Source organism: Macaca nemestrina, chromosome 4 (genome assembly GCF_043159975.1).
Source record: "Macaca nemestrina isolate mMacNem1 chromosome 4, mMacNem.hap1, whole genome shotgun sequence".
Taxonomy (NCBI): Eukaryota; Metazoa; Chordata; class Mammalia; order Primates; family Cercopithecidae; genus Macaca; species Macaca nemestrina.
This window is the reverse complement of record NC_092128.1, coordinates 35649009-35676514: the sequence shown is the minus strand read 5'-3', so window position 1 is coordinate 35676514 and position 27506 is coordinate 35649009. Positions and strand designations below refer to the sequence as shown.

Genomic DNA, 27506 nt, shown 5'->3' with positions numbered 1-27506 from the left:
CAATGCAAGCCCATGAAGGCAGCTGGGAGGGGGCTGCACCCTGCAAAGCCACAGGGCTAAAGCTGCCAAAGGCTGTGGGAGCTCCCCTTGCATCAGTGTGACCTGCATGTGAAACATGGAGTGAAAGGAGATCATTTTGGAACTTTAAGATTTGACTGCCCGACTGGATTTTGGACTTGGACGGGGCCTGTAGCCCCTCCATTTTTGCCAATTTCTCCCATTTTGGATGGGAACATTGACACCATTCTGTACCCCCATTCTATCTATGAAGTGACTAACTGGCTTTTGATTTTACGGGCTCATTGGTGGAAAGGACTTGCCTTGTCTCAGATAAGACTTTGCATTTGGACTTTCGAGTTAATGCTGAAATAAGTTAAGCTTTTGGGGGACTGTTGGGAAGGCATGATTGTGTTTTAAAGCATGAGAATATAAGACTTGGGAGGGACCAGGGGCAGAATGATATGGTTTGGCTGTGTCCTCACCCAAATCTCATCTTGAATTGTAGTTTCCATATCCCCAGGTGTCATGGGAGGGACCTGGTGGGAGATATTTGAATCACAGGAACTCCTGTGCTGCTGTTCTTGTAACAGTGAATGAGTTCTCATGAGATCTGATGGTTTTAAAATGGGTTTGTCCCTCTTTGCTTGGCACTTCTCTCTCCTGCTGCCATGTGAAGAAGTATGTGTTTGCTTCCCCTTCTGCCATGATTGTAAGTTTTCCGAGGCCTCCCCAGCCACGTGGAACTGTGAGTCAATTAAACCTCTTTCCTTTGTAAATTATCCAGTCTTGGGCAGTTCTTCATAGCAGTGTGAGAACAGACTAATACAGCTACTGTGCCCAGCCTAAAATAATATTTTATTGAACTCAGATGTCTACAGGTATAGCTATAATCTGAGCAAATTGTGCTATCAGTTGAGGCATTGTTGACTGAAAAATTAGGACATTTCCTAAAGCAAAGGACTGGAGAAAGACCTTTTTGTGATATATTTCTTGGGTAACCAAGCTTTAACAGTCTTTTCTGATGTGCAATTACAATTTATTTTTATATGAAGGAACAATAATCTGTATAAAGCAAGCTTTCTGTTACTTGTATTGAAATGCCATTACATCAGTGACAGCTGTCTTGAGTGTAAGAATTGCCCGGGATGAATGGTCAATTCTTTCATGGTTAATGTTTTCCTGAAAAGAGCTGTTAAGAAGAAAAACAATGAAGTCAGGCAAATACAAATATACAGATTCACATATCCTATCTGACTGACTAACTGGAAATTCGAAAGTATTTAAAGTCAGGCTAATATTTCTAGGTTTAGAAAGAAAGTAAGAAAGAAAATAAAGAAGGAAGGAAGGCACAGAAAGACTTAGCCACCAAATGAATTGAGCATGATGTCAGTCTTTCTTGACCCACTTTTTCTGAGTGCACTGTTTTGTGAATCAATGCCCATTAGGTTTGATGTTATTACATAAAGCAGTAACAGAATACATCGTGTTTCTACATGCTCAGAAATGCAGACATTAGTAACAAGAACTGTTTTGGGGCTCATTTATGTTTTGCAAGTTCTATTATGCTGAAGAAAATATTCCCTAATTTTCATTTTAGTTTTATAGTTTGCTTCACTGCTTGCTAGTATCTGGTTTGGAAAAAAAATCTTTAAGAAACCGTATATTTTGCAAAGGCAATTTAAGCTGAAATCATAGGTACAGCCACTGATTTCATCAGCATAAATAATTGCTAATATAGCTGAAAAATTGAATATTTGGAAATGTCTTTTAAGATTATGATTCTATAAATCTACTGCATGTTAAAGTATGTTTGTTCATGTATTTTGTACACAGCAAACATTTCCTGAAAAACCTTTATGTCTGGGAACTGTGCTAGGCATGTGAAATTTGAAAGGAAATAAAATAGACAAGACTATTGCCTTTGGGAGATAGAATAAAAATAAACAAATTATGTACATGTATTGATAAGTGTTTTAGAGGAAACTAATGGAGAACTGAGCAGAGAATAATCAGAAAGGAGAGAATTTGTTTTAGATGAGAAAGTCAAAAAAATGAAGTTTAAGGTTTGAAGTATGAGAAGGAGTCCACGGGGAGTAAGAGTTCGGAGGAGACTGAAAAGAGAGAAGGTGAGAAAAGTAGGAGTGGGTAAGGGTTGGAGCATGCATTCTCATAAATTAGATAATTTTATGTCTATGTTTTTATGTCATGAAGACCTTTGAATATCAAATAAAAGTTATGGACTTTCATCCCCCCAGAAATGTATCTATTAAAACCTTACGTGAAACTTTGCATACCACAGAGTAACATTCAGGTGATTTGTCCTCGGCACAAAAGACCTGGCCCACTTCATTTGAGTGAAACACTCCTTGGCTCAGTCCTCTCCTGGAATACCCAGGGAAAATTTCCCCACCGGAGAGCTTAGCAAATTGCCCTCAATTCCTTAACATATAGGTGTATGAGCCAGTACAGATCATAAGAACGTCTTAATTAATAGTGTTGAAAAATTCATAGATGTTTCCTTCGTTAAGCAAGTTATGGTTTCCCAACAGCTTCTCAATGTATGACCATGAGTATTTGCCAATGACATGGGGATCCTGGTTGGGGAACTCTTCATCCTTCCTTAGTGAGCTGTTTACAGGGCATCTTCCATATTGCCCTTTATTGGCAGAGCCCTTATGGCAATGGAATCCTCCCTGCTGTTCTACTTTCTCTGCTGCCCAGAGACAGACCCTAACATGTAGGCTTGTGTTTCTCATGTAGATCCCCATACCCCTCTGGGCACTTGGATGTTGGCTGAGGATATATAGGAGTCCTCACCCGAGTATTTCAGCACATCAATAGCTGGATAAAATTGCAGAGCAGAGCTGCCTTTGCCCAAGAGTAATGTCACTGGTGCCCTCAATGCCAACTCTCAGGTCTTGCCCCTACTTCAGTCTGTTTCCTTTGCTGTGGCTTCTTGGACTAGCCTTAAATTTCCTCAGGCAAACTTGGGGAATGGGAAGTTCTGAGTTCAGAATCCTTCCTCTGGCCACAGAGTACATCTGACTCATTTTCTTAATGTTTACCAACTACTTAGACCACTAAAACCACCAGGTTTTAAGTATTATTACAACAAATATCAATAATATGAAATCACCATATTATGCATGAGATTTTCACATGTCAATCTGTCACTGAATCATTTCAAGTCAATATTCAATATTCTAGGGAAAACAACACTTTGAATAGTTCTTTAAAGTTTGCAGCAATGGAACTAATGCATAAATAGCATTTCATCGATTGTCCATTCAACCATGAACTTTGTCTTAGTACAGGGTTTTACTCACATTGGGTACCAGTGTGTCACCTAAAAAGATACATTGCTGTCCTGACCCCAGTACCTGTGAATGTGACCTTGTTTGGAAATAGGGTCTTTGCAGACATAATCAAGTTAAAATGAGGTCATATTGGGTTATGGTGGGCCCTAATCTGATTGACTGGTGTGCTTATAACAGAGAAATTTGGACAATGACATACATATAAGAGAAAGTCATGTGAAGACAGAGGCAGAGATTGGAGTGATGGGTCTACAAGCCAAGGAACATCAAGGATTGCTAGCAACCACCAGAAGCAAGGAGAAAGGCAGGGAACAGGTTCTCTCTGAAAGCTTCCAATAGGAATAAACCCAAAACTAACACGTCAATGGACTTCTGGCCTTCTGAACTGTAAGAAAATAAATGTTTTTTGTTTGACGCCACCTTGTTTGTGGTACTTTGTTTTGACAGCCCTATGAAACTAAAACAGGTGCCAAGAGGGCATATACAAAAGGGGAAGATTGCACAGGATATTTTCTTTATTGTAATATGCAAAATGTGATTTTTTAAAAAAAAGAAACAAAAATATATCAAAATATGTGTGTTTTACTTCAGCAGGAGGCTAAAACCAGCTAATTCTCCAATTCTTGAAATTCTATAATTCTGTGACTCTTAAACCAGAAAAATTACGCAGTCAGGCAGTTATACACACAACTGGGTCCTCATGACTACTAATGTAGAATATTAGCCTTGAAGTCTGAGCTTGGGAGCCTTCATTCATGCTTCTTAATGAAATGCTATGTCGATATTTCTTTAGTCAAAGAAGAGTTTTGGCCTGGGTTATCCATTTATGCATATAAAAATTGAGTGTCTTGCATAATGACAAAATTGCATATCTTACATAAACATGGCTTCCATGTTCATATAATTGTGTTTTATTTCAGAAGCTAAGTACTTAAAATACTTTAAAACAGGAAGAAAACAACTAAAAAACACACACGGAGAAACCTGCATTTATCTTCTGAGATATGTATATTTCTAGTGTAAATTTTTTAAACACAGAAAAACTGCAAACATCATTTCAACAACTGTATTTTAACCTTAAAGAAAAACTTGGTATTTTCTTAGGGAAACATGCTCTTAAAAAGTAGGAAAGAATATTCCCTTTTAACAAGCCTGCATGTCTGCTCCTGAAACTATAACAAAAGTTGGGGGAGAAAAAGAGAAGAAAAAAACAGAAAAATTTTAAAACAAAGGACTTGATTTGTTTGAGACAAACATAAACAATGCAAAACAGAAAAGGTCTCACCCTCAACCAAACACCACCGAAATGTTAACGTAGCAGAAAATGTCAAAAGAGAAAAATTTTAACCTTTTTAAAAATCCTATTCATTTCCCATAGACTTTAAGAATCTTTTCATTTTAAATAAAATTTCTCTTCCTTTCTTTCTATTGCAGAATAGAATATAAATCAATCTGGCATTGCCCTATAAAAAAACAGACTTGCAATAAACTGTCACCACTAAACAGGAACAACAAAGGTGTGAAATTATCATCTCTTTCCCAGTGCTGCTGTTTCTTCAAGGACCTTAGAGCATGAATAATGGAGACTATTTACAGACAAAAGTCCTTCAATAGAGAACAAAATGAGCTCTAAGTTTATGTCTACTCTTCCCTTTGCCCAGTGCAGTAAAGCAGAGTCGAAGGGCTACCATTTGCACAGCCCCAGGGGTGTACTTTCAGTCATACAGACTATATTTGCAGCATCTCTGCAGAATGGTTCAGAGCCAACCTCTGGAGTGAGTGGATGGAAGCCAACATGGCTTCATTGCTTAACAGCCACGTCACCTTGGCAAGTTACTTAACCTCTTAAGCCTTAGCTTCCTTATCTATTGAACAGGATAATAACATCACTGTTTCACAGGGTTGTGAAGGAATATAAAAGAATGTTTAAGTAACCAGCACATAGTGGGAAGAAACTCAACATACCATCTATATAGTGTTAATATATATGTTTAGGATATGAGTAAAGAAAACCATAAACATCCTTCTGAGTTTCTCTTCTACACGTATGTTCACACATATGTTCCCCACCCCACTTCCTGACATTCTCCTCTAATTTATTTATACAGCACTTACATTAAACAGGTAAAGCTCCAGTTATGAGGTGATATGCCCTCCATAGAGGAGAGCTATTGTCTCAGTGACTGAAGCAAATAAAGATTTAGCTTCCAATTTCCAACAAGCAGTGAGAGGCATTCAGAACTCTGCATTGATGCTGTGTCAGTGATCTAGAGGAGTAATGACATGGATGAGGGGGACTGAGTCAGAGACACAACAGAAGCGGAAGCCTTCATGTCTGCTCACCAATAGATAAACATCTGGGGAGTTGGTGGGCACATAAGCATCCTCTTTGCCAAAACACTGGCGCTTATTGGCCAAAGAGCCAAAAGTCTCAGAGAGTCTACTGGTCCCCCAATCACCAAGCCTAAAAAAGTACACTGAATTGCAGTTATACCAAATGCTTTAAGCACAAACCGACACAAAGGAAGATTCTGGTGCCGCCATTGAAATGACAATTAGTGTGTCAATTATCCAAGATGGAATCTACTAGACCAGTATCTGTTTACCTTAAGATAGTCCTCTGAATATGTGATCCATTAGATCTATGTGAAGATGTCAACTACATGAGTTTATTATATTAAGTCACGATATATTTTTCAACTTTCAGAATTAATGTATTTGCCTCCATTCACCCAGAAGTAAAACTTGTCTTATTTTGGCAAGCCTTAAGATTAAGTCTTAGCTTTGGTAGGAATAAAACAAATAAAAATTTTAGTGAACTCATGAATATTTGGAATGATGTGACTTTTGGAAATATTCAATATGTCATTTTTCTAGTTTATGTTGTGTATCATGAGAAACATCCTGAAAGATGAGTTTGGATAAAAATTGCAAAAAAAAATTATCTCAGAAAGAAATTTTAATACTTATTTTCCCTCAGCCACAAGTTCATTACTTGAGATTTCATTTGTCAGTCAAGCATAATTTTTACAATTCAACTCTAAAATTATTTTTTAAAACCCATTGGAATATAGCATGCTGAAGAGAAATAATTGATTAAAATATTGCAAGATGCCTTATGAAATTCTTTCCTTTGCTGCAAGAACTTTCAGTTCCTTAAAAAAAAAGAAAAGACAAAAACATCACAGTTCAGAAGGATATCTCTGGTCACTAAAAAGAATGGTCTTCCGAACCTAAAAAAAAAAAAAAAAAAAAAAAAAAAAGGCAAGGTGCAGTGGCTCATGCCTGTAATCCTAGCATTTTGGGAGGCCGAGGCTGGTGGATCATGAGGTCAGGAGTTCAAGACCAGCATGGCCAAGATGATGAAACCCCAAGATGGTGAAACCCCGTCTCTACTAAAAATACAAAAGTTAGCAGGGTGCAGTGGCAGGCACCTGTAATCCCAGCTACTCGAGAGGCTGATTCAGGAGAATTGCCTGAACCTGGACGGCAGAGGTTGCAGTGAGCCAAGATTACACCACTGCACTCCAGCCTGGGCAATAGAGTGAGACTTTGTCTCAAAAAAAAAAAAAAAAAAAAAAAGAAGTGAAAAACAAACTACCATATGTTAATGAAATAAGAATGTATGGGAATTCTGCATTAAAGCTAGTCATAGAGACATGTTCCACTCTTGTTTTGTGGTATGCCCTCTCTTAAATGAAGGCTAATGTTTCCACAGTGAGCTGCAAATAAACTAGCAATTGTGCTCAGTTAGTTATTATCAAAGTTGAAGATTTACCATAACAGAGAGTAAAACACTAATAGTTAGTGCTATACCATGATTCTCAGAAAAGAATTTATATATACAGACATCATAATTAGCCAAAACCACTTTTATGAAAATGTTCAGTGAAAAGAAAGTACTACATTCAAGTGGTAATCATTTCAGAATATATTTTATTTTATTTTATTTATAATGCCTTCTTTTTATTTAATATCCTTTAAACTTTCAGAGAAAACTCTTAGAGAAAACATTTTATTTAAAATTTTTGTAGAGCTGTATTTATGGACAGAATGATTTTTAAATGTCATTGAACAAACTGTTTTGGTCAGTCATCCTTTTCTAAATGATGGAAACTAGATTTAAAACTAACTTAACTCCATGGAAATCCTATTTAAAAAGTGGAAGGAATCAAAGGCTTATTCTAACAATTATGTTTCTATATAATAAGAATACTAACATCACCAAAATAAATGAGATTAAAAATGCTCCTCTTTATATTGGCTCACTGGTTGATTTGGTTTGCATTAAGTATTGTTAGAGATTGGGAACATATTTTAAACTTACTAAGGCTATATATGGATATATATCTACAGATTTATCAAAATGCTGATAGTATAGAGATAAGATAATAAATTTAGTGTTGAAGTCAGTGTCTCTACATCTAGTTAAAGTCTCTGTTAAAATCCTTCAAAACATATCCAAACTTTTTGTCACTAAAATATTGCTATTAACAGCAACAATGATAGACAAAAGACATAATTAGTACTAATGACAATTGGACTTGAATTTTAAGAAGATAATGAAGACTGTCTTCATAGAGCATCACTACGGTGGTACACAGCCTTTAGGGTACACAGATATATTTGGGCTGGCAACCCTAAAGTGTTCTGACGAAAAATGTATGTCAATCTAGAAACTGCAATCAACAGTTTTGCCCACCAAACCACTAAGGTTTCAGAACTGCTTGGTATTCTCTTGATTATGTCTCTGTGCCTGAAAGTTAAAGTTAAGTGAATACTTTCCTTTAAATTCTTAGATGCTCTGGGAAATGCCATGATTATGGTCTTTGACTTGGTCAAACCTTCCTTAGAAGCATCATTCTAAAATGTGTGCTTCCATCCATAACTCAGGCTTAACAGATTAGTTTTTAGTGAGTAGTAAAGACATAAGCTGGACCTTTATATTAAAAGCCCTGAGTCCTTTAAGACGTTTATTTATCCTCTAACATCAGTTTGTGACAGGGAGAAGATAAAGACTAAAATGTCCAACAAAAACATAGAGTATAGGGCGCACCTCTTGATTCCACTCTTCAGCCCAAAACATTACTTTTAACAAAAGAATTCATGTTTTCATTTATCAATTAATTCACTTATTCAACGGACATTAATTAAACATACTCTAGGCACCAAGCATTTTTACTAGGCACGTAAGATATACAAAAATGAAATTTTAAAATGAATAAAATGTAGTCCCTGCCCTTAAAAAGGTTGAGGAAACAAACAGTTGAGATAATTATATTACAATGTAAGGACAGCTCTGATAGAAGTAACAAGGATGCGATGGGAGTCCCATGAACATGACACCCAGACCAGGCATGGTGTAAGGGGAGAGGCAGGTCAAGGAAAGCTTCGTGTATCAGATGATTTCCAAACTAAGTCCAGAAAGATGAATAGAAGTTAAAACAGGTGACAAGAGCTATTCCAAAAAGATATGCCTGGAAGTGTATATTATTGGAAGTGAGCTTAGGTCAGTGTGGCTGGACGATAGGGAGAAGTGAGTAAGAATGGCTAGGTAGAGGCCAATGGAAGACAGGAGCTAAATCAGAAGAGTCTCCCATATCACTGTCTTAGTCTGTTTTGTGCTACTATAATAGAATACGTAAGACTGGGTAATTTATAGTGAACCAAAATTTACTGGCTCATAGTTCTGAAGGCTGGGAAGTTCAATATCAAAGCGCTGGCATCTGGCAAGGGCTTTCTTGCTGCAGCATAACATAGTGGAAGGTATCACATGGCAGAAGAGCAGAAGAGAAGAGAAAGGGAAAAAGAGAGAGGGGGAAGAGAGAGAGAGAAATAGAGAGAGAGCATACAAGACAGGGCAAACCCACTCCTTCAATGATGCACCCACTCCTGAGATAATGGCATGTCTATCATGTCTATTCCTGTGGGTGGAGCTCTCGCAACCTAAATACCTCTTGAAGGTCTCACCTTCCCAATATTGTCACAATGGAAATTGAATTTCAATGTTAGTTTTGGAGAGGACAAACATTCAAACCATAGCACTACTCTAAAGTGTTCTGGCACATTTTAGAAAGAGAGGGTCCCAAAGACTTTTAAGTGGCAAAGTCACCCACCAGGTGACTTTTGTTCTGTTTTTGTGAGTTATTGGCCATACATTTTATAAGTATTTGCATGCACACGTTACTTATGGATTTATTTTACTACTTTCCTGCTAAGATTACCTGGAATACATTTTTATGCCATTTTCTTTTTAAGAAGACCAGCATAATAAAGCGAGAAAGAAGCAAGGGATTTGAGAGATTATCTAAAGGTGTAATTATATGATTGACTGTAGCATTTCAGTTGAGACAATAAAGAGGACTAGAAAAGAAGGCAATGAGGGATAGTCACAAGGTCATAGTATCAGTGGATTCTAGGTCCCAATGGGATCAAAAGATTGTTGAAATGAAAATACCAAAGGCAGCCAACTGGTCAGAGAGGAGGTGATAGTCTCAGAGAGAAATGCTTGAAATTGAGATATAGACAATTGCATTGAAGTTCTTACATTAGCATTATAATTGGAGGAAAGCTTCTTCCTCTCTCCCGATGTGAAAAAACAAGCTTAAGTACTGGCCCCTCTCTGGCCTTAATTCACTCTACCCCTATGCAGGTTTACTGATTTACATGAATTGTAAATTTGGAAGAACAACCCACGCAGGGCTCAGCTCTGCTCTTTATTTTTCCTTTTCAGAGCACCTCCTCTCAGAGCACATATGTTCTCTTCTGTCCTCCATGCCGTAAGGTATGTAGAACCCTAGCCTTGTGTTGGGAGGAGGGAGAAGAGGAGAAGTCTGCCCCATCCACTGCTAGGGAAACGGTGGCTAAGTCTGCCTAATTCTTGAGTTCAAAACTGGCCACTCATATATCTTACAAACTTCAAATTCCCTGTAAGAGTTGGGGGAGGGAGTTGCTACAGAGAATTTGAAACTCAGCACTTACTCTATTCTAGAATATGAGTCATTTAAGAGTCAGGTGTGTAAACCTAGGAGTCATACAGGAAAGAACCTTCTCCCAGAGACTAAATTACAGAGAAAAATAAGACTGTTCTGAAGCTGAAAGGTGGAATTAAGAGTATACTATCAAAATAAGCATAAATTTATCATTTAGGATCTAGTACATCTGCATGGAATATTACTGGAAAGAATATGGTTATAGAGTAAAATAAAGATTCCTGTTCTACTTTTCTCACTTGCTTGCAAACTTCTTTAAACCTGATTTTTTTAATCTATAAAATTGGATATTAACATCAAATTTGAAGGATGTTGTGATGGAATTTTTTTTTTTTTTTTTTTTTTTTTTTTTTTGAGAGAGGGTCTTGCTCTGTCGCCTAGGCTGGAGTACAGTGGCACAATCTCAACTCACTACAACCTCCATCTTCTGGGTTCAAGCAATTCTCATGCCTTAACTGTCCAAGTACCTGGGATTACAGGTGTGCACCACCATGCCCAGCTAATTTTTGTACTTTTTGGTAGAGACAGGGATTTCGCCATGTTGGCCAGGCTGGTCTCGAACTCCTGGCCTCAAGTGATCTGCCTGCCTTAGCCTCCCAAAGTGCTGGGATTATAGGCATAAGCCACCATGCCTGGCCAAGTGAAGGATTTATTTCTAACGGATGTTTGTAAGTGTACAGTTGCACCTTAGATATTCACTAAACTGTGGATAACGATGGAAGATGGAAGAAAATGCCATTTTATAAAATGGGAGTAATGATAGGGAGGGACTGAAAATGATTATGACATGATTTAAACCTATGCCAAGAAAAGAGAAATACATGAAGCTTGCCTCAAGGGTATAGTTTGTTTCCTCCAATTGTTCATGATATATGGAAGTTTAGTTCTGTCTAAATGTGAACAATATGGGGAAAGTGGAGCCTCCTGAAAGAGGGGAAAGCTGGTGTTTGCGGACTTGGAAAGATAAGCCTCAAGGAGTTAGCCTGAGAGTTCCTAGGTTATAGCAGATCTGAAAGTATATCTAGCTTTAAATATCTAAATATGACAAAATATGAACTCTATCTAAAACTTTAATTTTTATTCTCCCAATCCCTTTTTAACAGATACCCAGAACTTAGCCTTCACTAAAAAAACTATTTGTGAGCCTATAAAGACCTTTGCACATGCACTCACCTAACTCAAATCACCTTAAGCTAGTATTCCAATCTTTGATAATCCCCATCTCCTAATATTTATCTATTTTAATAAATTAGAATGTAAATAATGTAAAATAAAATGTTTATCAGTATGGCATCCATGTGTAAAATTCATATTATCATAAAAGCAAGAAGCACTTTTATGTATTTATACAATGACTATTGCTTGCCTAACAAGTACACTGTACTTGGCACAGGAAATATAGCCCATAGGTCCTTTTCTGGCTTTTCTTTTATGCTGAAGGGGATGACCCAATTCCAAACTAGTTTGCTCAAGACTCAAAGACTGTCTGGAAAATTGTGGCAGGTGATGGAGTCACATCAGGGAGACAGTCCGGTGCACCACACAAAGAGCGAACAGTCCCTGAAGATTTGGGACATTGTTCCACTCTTCAGGTTTTTTGGTAAGTTGCCTACTAACTCTACTTCAGTGTCTTGGTCTGGATAATGAATTGAGCATCTGAGGCAGAACATGTATATGAAAAATAATTTTAAACTACATTGCAAAGGCAACCAACTATTAAAAAATGAACCACTGAAAGTGTTTAATTCATGCCTTAAAGAAGCTTTATATTACCAAGTTAATTGGTTTAATTCATATGCCATCCTATCTGCCTTTTAACAACTGAAATGACTTCTTTCCACTTTTGATGGTTTTCTTGACAAAGTATTGTTTTTGCTTGTTTGTTTCTACTCTACTGCTATTATTTGGTGGCATACATTTTCTGTTTGTTTTTTTACAAACTAGCTTAAAGATACTTTAATTTAGCTGAGCACATTTGAAAGATCTTTATGGGCTCACGAACATTTTTTTCAATGAAGACCAAGTTTGCAGTATCTGTTAATAAGGATTGAGAAAAACAAAAACTAAAGCTTGCCTTAGTATACTTTATTTCCATGTTTGTTTTAATTAATCCCTCTTCCAAGATTTCCTCTAGAACATGACCACAGGTCTCCCTGAAAATATTATCATCAACTGATCAACTGTCTCTCAAGTAGAAAGCATATCCTTTTGAATTTGTTCCAGTTGTACACATATGTAGCCATTTTATTCCAAGGACCTTTGCTGAGACACACAGCCACAAATACAATATATGGAGATTCAGATTTACATAAAGATACATTGGTAAATTTTTTCTTTATAAAATGATTTGCTATACATTTTTTCCTGCTAACTCTGCTGCATGTCATCAAAAACATTTTTTTAAATTATTAAATGTCATGTGTAACTCCCTCTGCAAGGTAATATGGAGAATTTACAATTAGGATGGGATAGAGCTCTACAACTAATTGTAACTCAAAATCTTTAAATCCATTTAAAATAGGTTACAAATAACATAAGTATGGGAAGATGGTAGTAACACATTCTGATTGAAATATTAGTAAAGATTCAGATATTATAATTTCAGCTAAGCATTAACATGCTAGAAGAAACATTTTGATAAATGGTTTAACAGACTATCTTCGTGGCATGTTCTGATTCCCTGCCATTCTTTTTACTGGTTTGGCTGATAATCCTAGACCCTGGTTGCTGTGGGATATGTCAGCAGACAGTTTGCATGATTAGCCTTCTCTGGGGAATACCCATGGACAATTGAAGCTGCCTTGCCTCCACTTACCTCATTGGTAAAGGTCAGTAATTGATTCAATGGGGGTACAGAAGCCCTATTTCTTTGTCTAAGGTGGGATAGTGTCTGGGGTGCAATTTACATTCCCCATTGGATCATGCTGACACTGGACTGTCTCTGAAACCACATTGTGCCATAGCTCCCCCTTCCTTTTTCTCTATACTGTTTCCCTTACTCAGATTTCACTCTGAAGGAGGTACAAGCCCCAGGTACGCTGGTTGGAACCAGGAAATTGTGCCTGAGAATGATGCTTGGGTGCGGGAGCAAGTGTTTAGAATAAAGCAGAGTTGATTGATACAGGGGTACTCTCCTGTGAGACAGAATCACATGCCCTGGCAAGAACCCTGATGTGCTGCTGGGAAGGTTCACAGCAGCTTGGAAAAATGGTAGCTCCCATTAAAAGAACAGCAATAGTAGAACTGCGCTGGCAGAGTGTGGAAAAGGACTAAAGGCTCAGGGAAGTGGCCTTGCCAGAATGTACCTAAAATGTAAGTCCCCAAAACTCACAACTGACTGTTTCTAAGAAGGCCTGGAGGACTGTCTTTCACTTGGTGGGCCTAGTTACTGGTATGGTGGCCAGGAGAAAAGGCGGGAGCAGATCTTGACGGCAGCAAGCTTCATCTGGAAGGCTGATCTCTCTAGGCTGCATTTCAAAGGCAGACCAGGGGAGTGTGGCCAGATGGATGAAGTCCAAAATACAGTATAGATTAGCTTTTATTAAAAAATAAAAATATATGGGAAACGAAAAGAGGAAAATAGTATGGAATTTAAATCTTTCCAAGAAAATCAGTAGAAAAATGATTCTGAATTGATCAGCAAGGCCTTCTCCACATCGCCCAACCCTTGCCATGGAGAAAGGCAGCAACAATGAACGTTGATTCAACCCAGAAAATTTTGGGTCAAGGCCAAGTCAGGACCTACATCACACAGTCCTGTTCCTTGTTCAGCCCAGTGATCTTGGAGTGGGAGATTGAGGACTTGGCATGTAAACATAAGGCTCTGGAAGCAGCAGAGAGCAGAACCTCTACATGGCCGTGAAAGCTCTTATGCACCAGGAAGAAAAACATCGTACATGGCACTGAGTGTACCATAACAAGAGCAATTACAGCCAGAGTGAATACAGCCACAGGGATCAGTGCTTCTGTTATTCCCTCACAGAGGGAGGATTTGGGGTTATTGATACATTGTGCATTGGGAGGGAACATAATGTTGGCCCGAGGAATGGTGTTCTGTAGCCATGAAAAATACAGTCCTCCTTCCTTGCAACATCTGTCACCTCTGCTAATGCCCAAAGTGTGGTTACTGTTGCTTTTCTCGGAATATATGTTACACTTTCATTTTAGGCAAGATATCACACACACATCGCCCATCAAGCCTCTTGCAGCATTTGCTGAGACATATGGGAAGAGGAGCGAGGAGCAGAATATCATGGGGAAAAGTGTAAAAAGAGCAGAACCAAGATCAGTTCTCATCAGTTAACCCAGAGCTCACTCAGAATGGAGTCCCAGGAGCAAAAATGTTTGTGAAGCATAAGAAATGTTTGTTGTTTTTATAATACAAAATTCTTGAGGTACACTCTGTCTAACTGCTGCCATTACCTGTGTTTGAAGATCATATAAATCAGTACAATATATACAAAATAAACTACTCATTATTTTGCACACAGTAACAGCTCCACTCCAAGCCCTACGTATAATTTGTATGCCTTTAACTATCATTAAGCCTTTCATGTTGATAATTTGTGTTTTAAGCCCACTGGGCCTATTACCTTTAAAAACAATTTTTTTAAATCCACTGAAAAAAAAAAAGCTGGTTTGATTTAACTTTTTTTATTCCTAGAGTTTTTTGTTGAAGTAGCCACAAAATACCACCACAGTATTTTGTGATCTTTTGTGATCAGGTGCTAACTATCGAGTCTTGCTCTGAGATATTGATTTGTCATCTGAAAGAAAAATTTTCTTACCTAATCAGCCATCTTCTACGTTGGCATCTACCTTCCCTCATCCATCAATGTCAGCATGATGCCACAGGTGGTAGAGGCAGGAGTCCCTGAAGATGAACTACATCCCAGAGTTGTGAGTGATTGCAGTTTTTCCCCTGAGAAAATTCTGAATGTTTTCTCAGAACTTCATTTATATAACTATCCTTTTGGATCCAGGCCAGTGCTTTTCTCCTTGCATGTCCTTTGGCATAGCTGATCAGCCACAGACTGCTCCAATAAAAGAGATGGTACTTATGTCAATATATTTTCAAATATCTATCGGCATCTTAGAACGTATTCCTTTTAATGCCTTCTCTTCAGAGTTCATGACTCAATCCAAATTAGTTGAAAATTTAGATATTCATTTCTATTTTCCAAAACAAGGAAGACTGAATATCCACAGAGCAATAATTCCTCCAGTTCAAAACAACTGGAAATGCTAGGAAAAATAACAAATACTCTTTTTAAGTCAAAGCTTTGCCAATGAGAAAGTTAAGGAAATTCAGAGGCCCCAAACCACATAAAAAAGCATAAATCTAGAAAGCTGAGAATGTAGTGAAGCTGGCAATTTCTCTGTGGACTTTGGTCAGTCAGTCCCTGGGAGCCTTTGGTTTAATGAACCATAATGATGTTAGAAGACAAAATCAAGACCTTTCATCATGTGGAAAGATGGACCACAGACCTAGATAAGTATGATGCCTCCAAAAGTCAACATGCAGGATAGATAAGGTTAAAAATCAAGGCAACATAAACACCAGAGGAAGCAGGCAAGAAAATGTATCTCAGCCTTGGTTAGTGATATAATTTGGATGTTGGTCCCCTCCAAGTCTCATGATCAAATGTAATTCCCAGTGTTGGAGGTGAGGCCTGGTGGGAGGTGTTTGGATCATGGGGATGTATCCCTCATGAACGGTGGTGCCATCCTGGCAGTAATAAGTTCCCACTATATGAGTTCATGTGAGATCTGGTTGTTTAAAAGAACCTGGCACCTCTTCCCTCTCTCTTTTGCTCCCTCTCTTGCCATGTGATACTCCAACTTCCCCTTTGCCTTCTGCCATGATTGGAAGCTTCCTGAAGCTTCACCAGGAACCGATGCTGGTGCCATGTTTGTACAGTCTACAAAATCATTAGCCAAATAAACCTCTTTTGTTTATAAATTATCCAATATCATGTATTCCTTTAGAGCAATGCAAGTGGACTAAAACAGTCACAGTGGTTGGCTGAGAGTGACTGCATCCTGAGAATTCATAATCATAAGCTCACACTTGGGTGGACTTGGGGCTGGAATTCACATTTCCAGTGAGGCCCTGATATCCCAAGGTGAAAATTCAGTTTATGGTACTCTTGACTGGGAGTTACTCCAGGCATCTGGCAGAGGCAAAGACAAGTTATCTAAAGAGAGAAGCATTTTCACTCTAGCCTACTTAAAATTCCTAACATTAAATTCAGCTAAATAGGAGTTTGCCAAGATCCCAGTGTTTGGGGGTTTAAATGTCAGTCTGTGTGGGAGCCAGTGACTTAGGCCTTGGGTTTTTGCACAGTGGAAAGAAAGGGAGAGAAATCTGAGGACCCCCTCCCTCACAGAGAGGTCACACTTTCAGTGAAAGTATATGCTAGAGGAAAATCTGCCCACTTGAGGAAAAACCTCAAAGGGAATTTAAAATAAAACTTCTCTATGTCCACCATAGTTCTGAGTGGGAAAAAAATGAAATAGTAATAGTCTCCTCTTGGAATTTCTAACCATAGACTAGCCCACAATTGGGCCGGGATTCAAATGTAAGTTATTTACAAGGTTGTGAAAGATCTATGTCAATAAATTGTTTTCAAGTGGTGTATTACACGTTGGGCTCTTCAGCAGCAGGACAAGAGTAAGAGATTGAGGCACAGTTGTTTATTAGTGATCAAAGCCCGTGAAAGGAAGCAAGAGGGAGCAGGACTGGGCAGAAGGAAAAGATGAATAATGATGCAGGCCCAACAAAGCCTCAGCCAAAAAAGCAGAGCGATGTGGAACAAGTATTGCTCATCAGGGTGTCCGAGGTGGTCCATGATAGCCAAGCTATTATACCTGCTTCATGACCTCAGGTGCAGTGGCTCTTTGCAGCTGAGGTAGACCCCAAGTGGGTAAGTAGAGCTTATCTGTTTAGCACAGCGGGCCCCAACCTTTTTGGAACCAGGGACCGGTTTTATGGAAGACAATTTTTCCATGGACCAGGGGGTGGAAGGGGATGGTTTGGGGATGATTTAAGCACATTACATTTTTTGTGCACTTTATTTCTATTATTATTACATTGTAATATATAATGAAATAATTACATAATTCATCATAACGTAGAATGAATAGAAGCCCTGAGCTTATTTTCCTGCAACTAGACGATCTCATCTGGTGGTGATGGGAAATGGTGACAGGTAATTGGGCATTAGATTCTCATAAGGAGCTCATAACCTACATGTATCACATGTGCAGTTCATGATAGGGTTCATGCTCCTATGAGAATCTAATGCTGCTGATGATCTGACAGGAGGCGGAGCTCAGCAGGTAATGCGAGCAATGGGGAGTGGTTGTAAATACAGAGGAAGCTTTGCTCACTTGCCAACCAGCTCACCTCCTGCTGTGTGGCCCAGTTCCTAACAGACCATGGGCCAACCGATCTGTGCCCCAGGGTTTGGGGACCCCTGGTTTAGCATACTCCACACAGTTAGGCAGCAAGTTCATTCTTGAAGGGGGATCTGTATGCCGCCTCTCCATGTCTACCACATAGACTCAGACTGATGGTGCTCTCTGGGGGCTCGCAATAGAAAATATTTTCTGGAGGGAAATATTTCTTTAATTTTTATCTTGTCAGTTAAGTTCAGCAAAGTATGAGTTCAAAATAATAAATTATCAAATTTAAGCAAATAAGTTAGCAAAAGAATCAGAAGAAAAGATAAAACATTTAGGCACCACATAAGACATCATACTGAATATAAAATGTTAGTTTAAATGAATTTTAAAAGTAAAGATATATTGAAAGTATGATCAAGAAGCAAAAGGCTAACAAATGGACTAGGTAACTTTCCATAATTTTATGCAACTAAAATTGAAATTCTAGTAGAAATTGGTAATTTTCTAGGGAAAAAAGAGTTACCAAAATTCCCAAACAAGATAAAAAACTCCAAGTAAACAATTTTCCACAAAAGAATTAGAAACATTACAAAATAACTCTCAGGTTAAAAAGTACCAGGCCAATACAGCTTCATGAGGGAATTTTATGAAGTTTTTAAGATCAAATAATGCTAAAGCTGTTTAAATTATTTTAAATCTGAGAAGAAGGAATTATGGATACTTCCTTTAAAGTATCTGCAAATGTGCAGATACCTCAGCCCTAAGGCCAGAATCTTTATATAATGTAAAATCACTAGAGGTTTTCCTAGTAAAATTTGAAATAAGACCATGATCTATTATTTTCACTACAATTTAACTTTGGATTGGAAACACTAATTCACATAATCAAATTCAAAATAATGAAAACATGAACTTAGGAGGAAGAAAAAAACATCTCTATTTGCAGATTATATAGTTAAATATCTGGAAAATCCAAAAGAATCCATTGGGAAAACTACTAAAAACTATAAAAGAATTTAATAAAGTAGCAGAATATAAATATAAAAATCCATAGCCTTTATGTGTATAAACAAAATTTAGTTAGACGAAATGATAGAAAAACAGGATACATTCACAACTTTGCAAAAAAAAAAAAAAAAATACCTAAACATCACCTTAAAGTCAGAAGTGCAAAATTTGCATGAGTAAAAGTATAAAACATTCCTGGAAAAAAACCACAAAAGTAGATCTGAGTGAACACAAATACACATCAGGTTCTTACCTTAGAATCTTCAACATCACAAATATGTTAATTCTCACTGGGGAAATTTATAAACCTAAAATAATCCTCATAAAATACCATATTTATCTTAAGCGACAAGTTGATTAGTTAGCTAATTCATAAAAATAGATAAAAGGTAAAGCTTTATGAAAGAAAAGCAGTGAGAGGAAGGATGACAAGACCAAATTTTAAAATATGCTATAAAGTCTCTATAAATAAAATAGTGTGGGATTAGTGCATAAACAGACAGACCAATGACCCAATATAGTATATCTGATTATAGATCAAAATATAAATGAAATCTCAGTATACGATAAAGGCATCATCTGAAATGGGTGGGGAAGGCACTTTAATAAAGTATGAGACAACTGAATAACTAAATGGAAAAGATGAAATTGAATCCATTCTTCACACTACACACAAGGATAAATTGCAAAAGGATCAGATATCTAAATCTCAATAACGGTTCTAATGCATGTATATAATATATGTGTATATATTTCCAGATTTCACTGATGACTGCTTTGGTAAGTGAATTGGTCACGCAGATGTACCACTAGAGCAATGAAATTCACCACCTTTCTGTGATGTTTGATTATGTTATAGAGTACATAAAGTGTTACTAATTAACAGTTTTAAACAATGAGCACTCAAGAAATGAGTGGTGGGGTAAGAAGGATGAAACTTGTCATTGTCCTTACTTAAGAATGACTAGATATGTGGGATGTTTTCCAAAAGCTGGTCATAGGACACTGTAAATTCATACTTCAATGATGTAATAAATTAGCACTTTACCTAAGAGAACACTTTCAAGCATATTAGATACTATTGCTTACATATAAACATAGTTCTGGTACTCTGTACAAATGACAGTCTACACAAACAACTGTAATAAATCGAAGTTGCAAAAAATTGCCAACTATTGATGAAAATTTGAAAGGAGCTCTCTTTTAAATATTTAGAGGCAAATATCATGACATATTGAAAACATATTCTACAATTAAGATTCTATTATTTCAGAATGAACTTCTCCTTTTCTTTCGCTTTTTCGTCTCAGAAAATCAATTCCTGTAACTGGTATTTTATAAATTCTACTAGTGCTGAAAACAAATCACAGGTTTTAATAATCACTTTCCTATAACTTAAACCCTCAAATTAATCCAAAAATATGTTAGAAGTAGTGATTGGCCACAGTGCTCCAAAGGAGATTTTAGGAGCTTAAAAAACATACAAATAGAATCCTGCTATGATCTCAACCAAATAAGACCCAATGAAGTCACTGCACCCAAAGAGGCGAAAAAGGACAAGGCCATTTTTTCCCACAAGTTGTCCAGTAATTCGATCTAGATAAAATGCAGAATGCATTCTTCTGTGTCAACAGAAACACATGGCAAGCAACCATTAGTTTGTTCATTGAGTTTTTTTAATGCACTTCACATAGTTTTATTTATTATTATTTTTTAATTTTTTTATTTCCATAGGTTATTGGGGAACAGGTGGTGTTTGGTTACATGAGTAAGTTCTTCAGTGGTGATTTGTGAAATTCTGGTGCACCCACCACCCAAGCAGTATACACTGCACTCAATTTGCAGTCTTTTCTTTCTCACCCTCTTTCCGTCCTTTCCCCCTGAGTCCTCAAAGTCCATTGTGTTCTTCTTAGACCTTTGTATCCTCAAAGCTTAGCTCCCACTTATGAATGAGAACATACAATGTTTTTTTCCATTCTTTAGTTGCTTTACTTAGAATAATAGGCTCAAGCCTGTAATCCCAGCACTTTGGGAGGCCGAGATGGGCAGATCACGAGGTCAGGAGATCGAGACCATCCTGGCTAACACGGTGAAACCCCGTCTCTACTAAGAAATACAAGAAAACTAGCCGGGCGAGGTGGCGGGCGCCTGTAGTCCCAGCTACTCGGGAGGCTGAGGCCGGAGAATGGCGTGAACCCGGGAGGCGGAGCTTGCAGTGAGCTGAGATCCGGCCACTGCACTCCAGCCTGGGCTACAGAGCGAGACTCCGTCTCAAAAAAAAAAAAAAAAAAAAAAAAGAATAATAGTCTCCAATCTCACCCAGGTTGCTGCAAATGCCATTAATTCATTCCTCTTTATGACTGAGTAGAATTCCATTGTATATTGTTTCTTTATCCACTTGTTGATTGATGGGCATTTGGGTTGGTTCCACATTTTTGCAATTGTGAATTGTGGTGCTATAAACATGTGTGTGCAAGCATCCTTTTTGTATAATGGCTTCTTTTCCTCTGGATAGATACCCAGTAGTGGGACTGCTGGATCAAATGGGAGTTCTACTTTTAGCTCTTTAAGGAATTTCACACTATTTTCCACAGTGGTTGTATTAATTTACATTTCTACCAGCAGTGTAGAAGTGTTCCTTGTTCACCACATCCATGCCAACATCTATTATTTTTTGATTTTTTGATTATGGCTACCCTTGTAGGAATAAGATGGTATCACATGGTGGTTTTGATTTGCAATTCCCTAATCCTTAGTGATGTTGAGCATTTTTTCATATGTTTGTTGGCCATTTGTATATCTTCTTTTGATAATTGTCTATTTACATCTTTAGCCCACTTTTTGATGGGACTCTTTTTTTTTTTTCCTTGGTAATTTGAGTTTGTTGTAGATTCTGGATACTAGTCCTTTATCAGATGTATAGATTGTGAAGACTTTCTCCCACTCTGTGGGTTGTCTGTTTACTCTATTGGCTCTTCTTTTTGCTGTGCAAAAGCTCTTTAGTTTAAGTCCCAGCTCTTTCCACACTCATATCAAAAGATTCATGTTTAAATATTTCAATGCTCATCTTGCCATTACTAGTCATGCCTTCATTTTAAAATCAAATTGTTCACTCTCATATAAGCTTGCTTTTGTCACCCTACTTGTAACTGTAATTAACATTAGAATTGCTGGATATTAGAGATTATAGATGATTCACACACTAGAGGAAAATTCTTCAGCATTTCGGCAGACTTTTCTACTTTTTTAAAATAAATACCCTTCGTTATATCTTTGTGAATTTTATAAAATCTATTGTACTTGCTTTCAGCTTCCTTTTTTCAGGTGGAAAACCTCCTTAAAACTGTGTGCAGTACACTCTTAAGAGTAGATGAAGAAGGGTGAGCTTGAATAAAGCATAGAAAATCATGACTAACCAATCCAATAGCAGATGATTCTATTATTAAATAGAGAATATTTAAAAATGTATTAGAAACTTGTGAAATAGAAGGGCATTTAAGGAACTTAGTCTCAATCTTCCTTCTACATCCTTACAACTCTATAAATTCCAACTTCTTTAACAAACCCAGGCTCTTCGGTTTGAAGGTCGCTAAGCAGTCACTCACCTACTGAAGCTGAACATTTATATAAATAAAACAGGGAAAATCTGCAAATCATTTTGTTTCCTTCCATAGACAACAGATAAGGCTAAAGTAAGGATAGTCAAAGTTACCTCCATTCTTTCTTAGACCCTCAACTTTCTGTATTGATCAGGAGGACACATTTCAGATTATTCATTCTTATTTTTATTAGCTTTGTGGCTTTTAGTTTCATTTGTATTTTAATCCACTTTCAATTCAACAAGTACATTTTTGGATATGTAACTCTGACTCAGCACCATGCTAGGCTCTGGGGGTAACAGAAGTAAAGATAAGATTTTATATTCTTTTAAGTAAAAAAATAAAAAAATAAAAAAAAATCTGGACACAGGAGGAATGTTGCTCAGTTTGAAAATGCACCATTTTGAATGACATAGGACAGAAGTATTATACTTAGAAACAAAAGGTAGACAAACAATGTGACTGCAAGGCTAGGTTTTGGTGAATACTTGTGAATGCAGAAATACAGTCTACTCCTTTTCTTATCAGTCAGTATGCAATGAGGAAAACATAAACCATTCTAGGTATTTCTAACAAAGGGATTTAACATAGGGAATTGGTAAGAAATGTGTTACAAAGGTTGACTGAGCAAAAGAGAGGATATTACCCCAAGATCAGGAAGCCACTACCACTGTTGGGACAGAGCTACGAGACTAGATTCATCACTGACTCTGCTGGGAATTCAGCCATTGCAGCTAAGAAGAAGCTGCCCTTGATCCCTTTACTGGAGACCCCTGTGCTAACTCTATGATATCCTCAGCTCTCACTGAAGATGCTGGAGCCAAGGCTACCACTGAGAAACCTGAAGTTGCCTGCCACTACCAGAGCCAGAAGCAGAAGTGTCTCCCTTCCTCCTGCCTTCTAATTTTGCTTCAGTACCTCCCACGGGTGGCACCTATCTAAAAGCCAACAGTCAAGACATTCTAGGAAAGTGGTTTCAATCTTTCTGGAAACAAAGACAGCATGGAACATGCTGTGTTTGAGTGCTAGCGGACAGTACCTGGCATATGCACAGATTTTAAGAAGAAAACAATGAGGTAAAAAGTAATGTCATTAAAACAGGCTTGTATCGTAATAGTTCTGGGTTAATGCAAGTAAAAATACTCATTAGAAGAACTCTACATCATTTCAAGAAAAAAAATTTCTTAAAGAATGATACATAATAAAATAGGCAGTTAACTCCAACTAGCTTTTAAACTCGGTTTACCAGAAAAATTCATGTGGTTTGCAATTGAGCTAATCTTCAGAGTCAAAGGAATTTTCTAATGTGGAACTTTACTTCTTAGTGAAACAAGAAGATGAAATAAATCATTTATTCATCCATTCAGCAGTTTGATGTTTGATAAGGGATAGGCTACATGCATTGTTCTAACTTCTGTGGATAATGCCTAAGGACATCATGGCCTCATCGGCAACTTCAGGCCATATTATAATGTGATCTAACAGATATACTGTATATGCCAAATACCACTGGACATAAAGATGAAGTGAGGGAGAACATTGGAGGGCAGAAGACACAGTATGTGCAAAGCCACAGATGCACAAAAAAAATATGACAAGTTTGCGAAATACTATTTTCTTTCAGTGTGAAGGGCTCTAGAGTAACTGGTATTTCTCTTTCTCTTTTTTTTTTTTACACAATGATCTTTATTTTTTAATGCAAATAGTAGGAAAAGATAATTATTTTCGATCTCATTTCTGTATTTTAATTATATATATTTATGTATTTACGGTATACAATGTGATGTTTTGATATGTGTATACTGTGAAATAATTAAATCAAGCTCTTTAATATATCTATCACCTCACATACTTATCTTTTTTTTGTGTATTGAGAACATGTAAGATCTCTCAGCAATTTTCATATATACATTATTATTAATTATAGTCACCATGCTGTGCAATAGATTCATAGGTCTCCAGAACTTATTGATTCTAACTGAAACTTTGTATCCTATGATAAACATCTCCCCATTTTCTGTCACACACTTTTCCTGCCCCCAGCCTCTGGCAACCATCATTCTACTCTCTGTGGGAAATATTATTGAAAGGTTTTTCACAATATCCATTTCACCTTGTTACTTTCTTGCATCCAAAACCCCTCAATGACTTCCCTTCACACCAAAGGAATCCCAAAGTCCCTACAAGTCCCCTACGTGATCTGGCTCCTGGCTACCACTTGGACCTCATCTCCTCCCATACTGGCTTTCTTGCTGTTCCAACTTTAAGGTTGTGACTCTTGCTGTTCCCTCTGCCCAGAACTCTCCACCCCCAGGTATCTGGCTTGCTTCTCTGCTTCAGCTGGGTTGCTGCTCAAATCTCACCCCGTCAAAAAGATCTTTTCTGATGACTGTAACTAACTGAGCTTCTCTCTTCTTACCTTGATTGCCTTTTCTTAATGGTATTTATCTATTTTTATATACTAATACATATATATTTTTATATTTTATACTTATATATTACATACCCATCCATTGATACTACACACCTATACATTGTCTCCTATCTTACACATACACATGAAGGGGCAAGCCTGTTGCTTTATTTGCTGCTGTAACTCAGCACCTAGAACAACCTGGTACATGGTAGATACTCAATAATTACTTGCAAAATGAACCAATAAATAATTGAATGAACAGATGAATCAATGGGTAGGAGAAAAAGGTAAAGACTCAGGGTTCTGTGGTGGGAAAACAGAATGCAGTATTAGGATATCAGGCTCTGGTATTTAAGGTCAGAGAAGTGCTAGGAGAGTGGGGGAGGAAAGGATACAAAGAGAAGGTAAAGAGGAGCCTTGATCACTTTTCCAGGTTCTGATTTGCCTGGAATTGGCCCTTTGGCAAACCATTTTGGGTTTTAGATCAAATAGGAAATGCTTTTGGTATACTTATGAGATTTTCAAGGAGGAAACTCTACATAGACTCACATCAAACTTGAGCCTAAAATTTTAAAAAAGAAGACATTTGCTTCCAAATACTGTAGCAAGAATAAAATATGCTAAAGATAAAAATATCACAGAACTGTGGTTGAATGACTAACTGTGAAATCCCCTGCCTATCCTCCCTTCCCAATCACTGTCACCCATTATAACTGCAGGGAAGTCTCCTGGAGATACATATAGTGAACAAGTGATCAGTTCCAAAGGAAAAAAGGTGGCGGAGAGGATAAAAATTAGAACGATGACATGGCAAGTAGCATTAACATCAGAAAAAGGAAAGAGCTGGGAATCCAAGTCAGCCTGGCCAGCACAAGCAACAGCATGGCTCAAACAGCTGCTCCCTGGCATGTACTGAGGCTTTTCTTCTGAAATAACTTCTTCTAGATGACCTCACTTCTCATTTCATACTCTCTCTCATTCCCTCCTTCTCCCTCCCTAACCTTGGAGGCTGAGCTTGTTTTCCTTGGTTCCTTGCCAAGAACAAGATATAAATTCCACACAAATGCGAAACACATCCCTGAAGTCCTCCTTGACAATGAACCTTCCTTTAAGAGTTTGGTTTCCTGGCTGCTTAGATAACAGGACTTGCATATGTTTTATAAATTTATTCAAAGTGTAAGACACTTAACAGAGGACATTAGAGAAATAAAATTAAAACACCATTAATGAATTTTACCATGTTCTGTATGGTTTTGTTCTACTACACTTTAAAGCTTTGAGAGTGAAAAGAAAAGGGAGAGTAAGAAAGTTTATTAAAATATATGCATAATAGGCCAGGCATGGTGGTTTATGCCTATAATCTCAGCTCTTTGGGAGACCAACATGAGAGGATCACTTGAGGCCAGGAGTTTGAGACCAGCCTGAGCAGCATAGCAAGACCTTGTCTCAAAATCAAGCAAACAAAAAATATGTGCATAATATAAAAAAATTTTCTGGTTCCAATCTAGTGAAAGTTCTCTTCAATTCCCTACCTTTTGCCAAATGAATTGGGACAAAAAAGCCAAAGCATTAGCCTTATGGTAGCGTTGTCAGGTTTGGTAAATAAAAATACAGCAAACAAATATTCAAATTTAACTGGGCATTCTGGTTTGTTTTGTTTCTTTGTTGGCAACTCTGTCTCTTGCTTATAGGACATCCTTAAGAACATGGCTCTAGACACAGCTCTGTAACCTTAGAAAATAATTTAATCTCATTAAGCCTCAGTTTCCTCATCTACAGATGAGTTAATAAAGCCTCATAGGATTGTTTTGAGAATTAAATGATTTAATTTATATAATACTATACAAAGTGGTGTTTCACACATAGAAAGTATTCAATTAGTTATTATTTTAAAGAGATGGTGAATTTTTTAAATCAATGCATTTGATTATTAGAAGATTATTTGCCAGTAAAATTTAACCAAATGTCCATGGTTTGGGTTTGTCTAGTATTTTTAACTTTAGGAATTGCTCTTGAAAGTGAAAACAGGAGCATATACAATATTACATGAATATTTAAAATATCCACACTTCAGTTCTACGTTGGCTACAGAGGGATGTATGGAAAAGGAAAAGGAATAAGAGAGAAGAATACAAACTTGATGAAAGAAAGAAGAAAAAGACAAGCAAATGTGTTTCATTTGACCCGTACAATTTTTATAAATGTTTTATTTTCCAACACTTAAAACTGGGGGAATTCACATAGTTATATAGAATTCTGGCTTCTCTTGAGAAATCAGATCTTTGTTCCCCACCGCAACCCCCACCCCAAGCCTTGGGTAGCAGTTGCCTTCTTTAGATCTAGTATGTGCGCATTCCAGTTTAGCTCATACTGTCCCCCAGAGACAGAGGCCTAGTGCTACTCGCCATCAACGAATACACTTGCATTGTTGTTATTTTTATATTTGCTCTCAACTTCACTCATTCATTTACCTGCCTAGTACAACAGTTGGGGCCCAGGTGTGGTTTAAGATTGCATTGACCCTTCAAATAATCTCTAACAGCAACCCTAAGCCACTCAAATAAACATATAGTCTAACTAAAGACATAATTAGCGCTTTTAGTGAGCTAAAGGCAGTTAAGATAACTCACCTAGGCCAAGACTTCAAATGTTTATACTTAAATACCTCCTAAAAAATTTTGAAAACTTTGTACTTCTTGCACAGTTTTATGTTGAAATCTAAAATTTTGTATCATGTTTAAACAGTTGAAATGATACTATTTTCGGC

At 37.3% G+C, this 27506-nt stretch overlaps 1 protein-coding gene across 1 annotated transcript in view; it reads right to left on the bottom strand.

Moving 5' to 3' along the window:
• Window positions 1-1012: 1012 nt before the first annotated feature.
• LOC105475082 (IQ motif and ubiquitin domain containing) overlaps window positions 1013-27506 on the bottom strand; it is a 136898-nt gene continuing 110404 nt past the window's right edge. The window contains exon 14 of the mRNA XM_071094559.1: window positions 1013-1189. The gene's annotated coding sequence lies outside the window, so the exon portion shown is untranslated. The remainder of the gene's footprint in view (window positions 1190-27506) is intronic.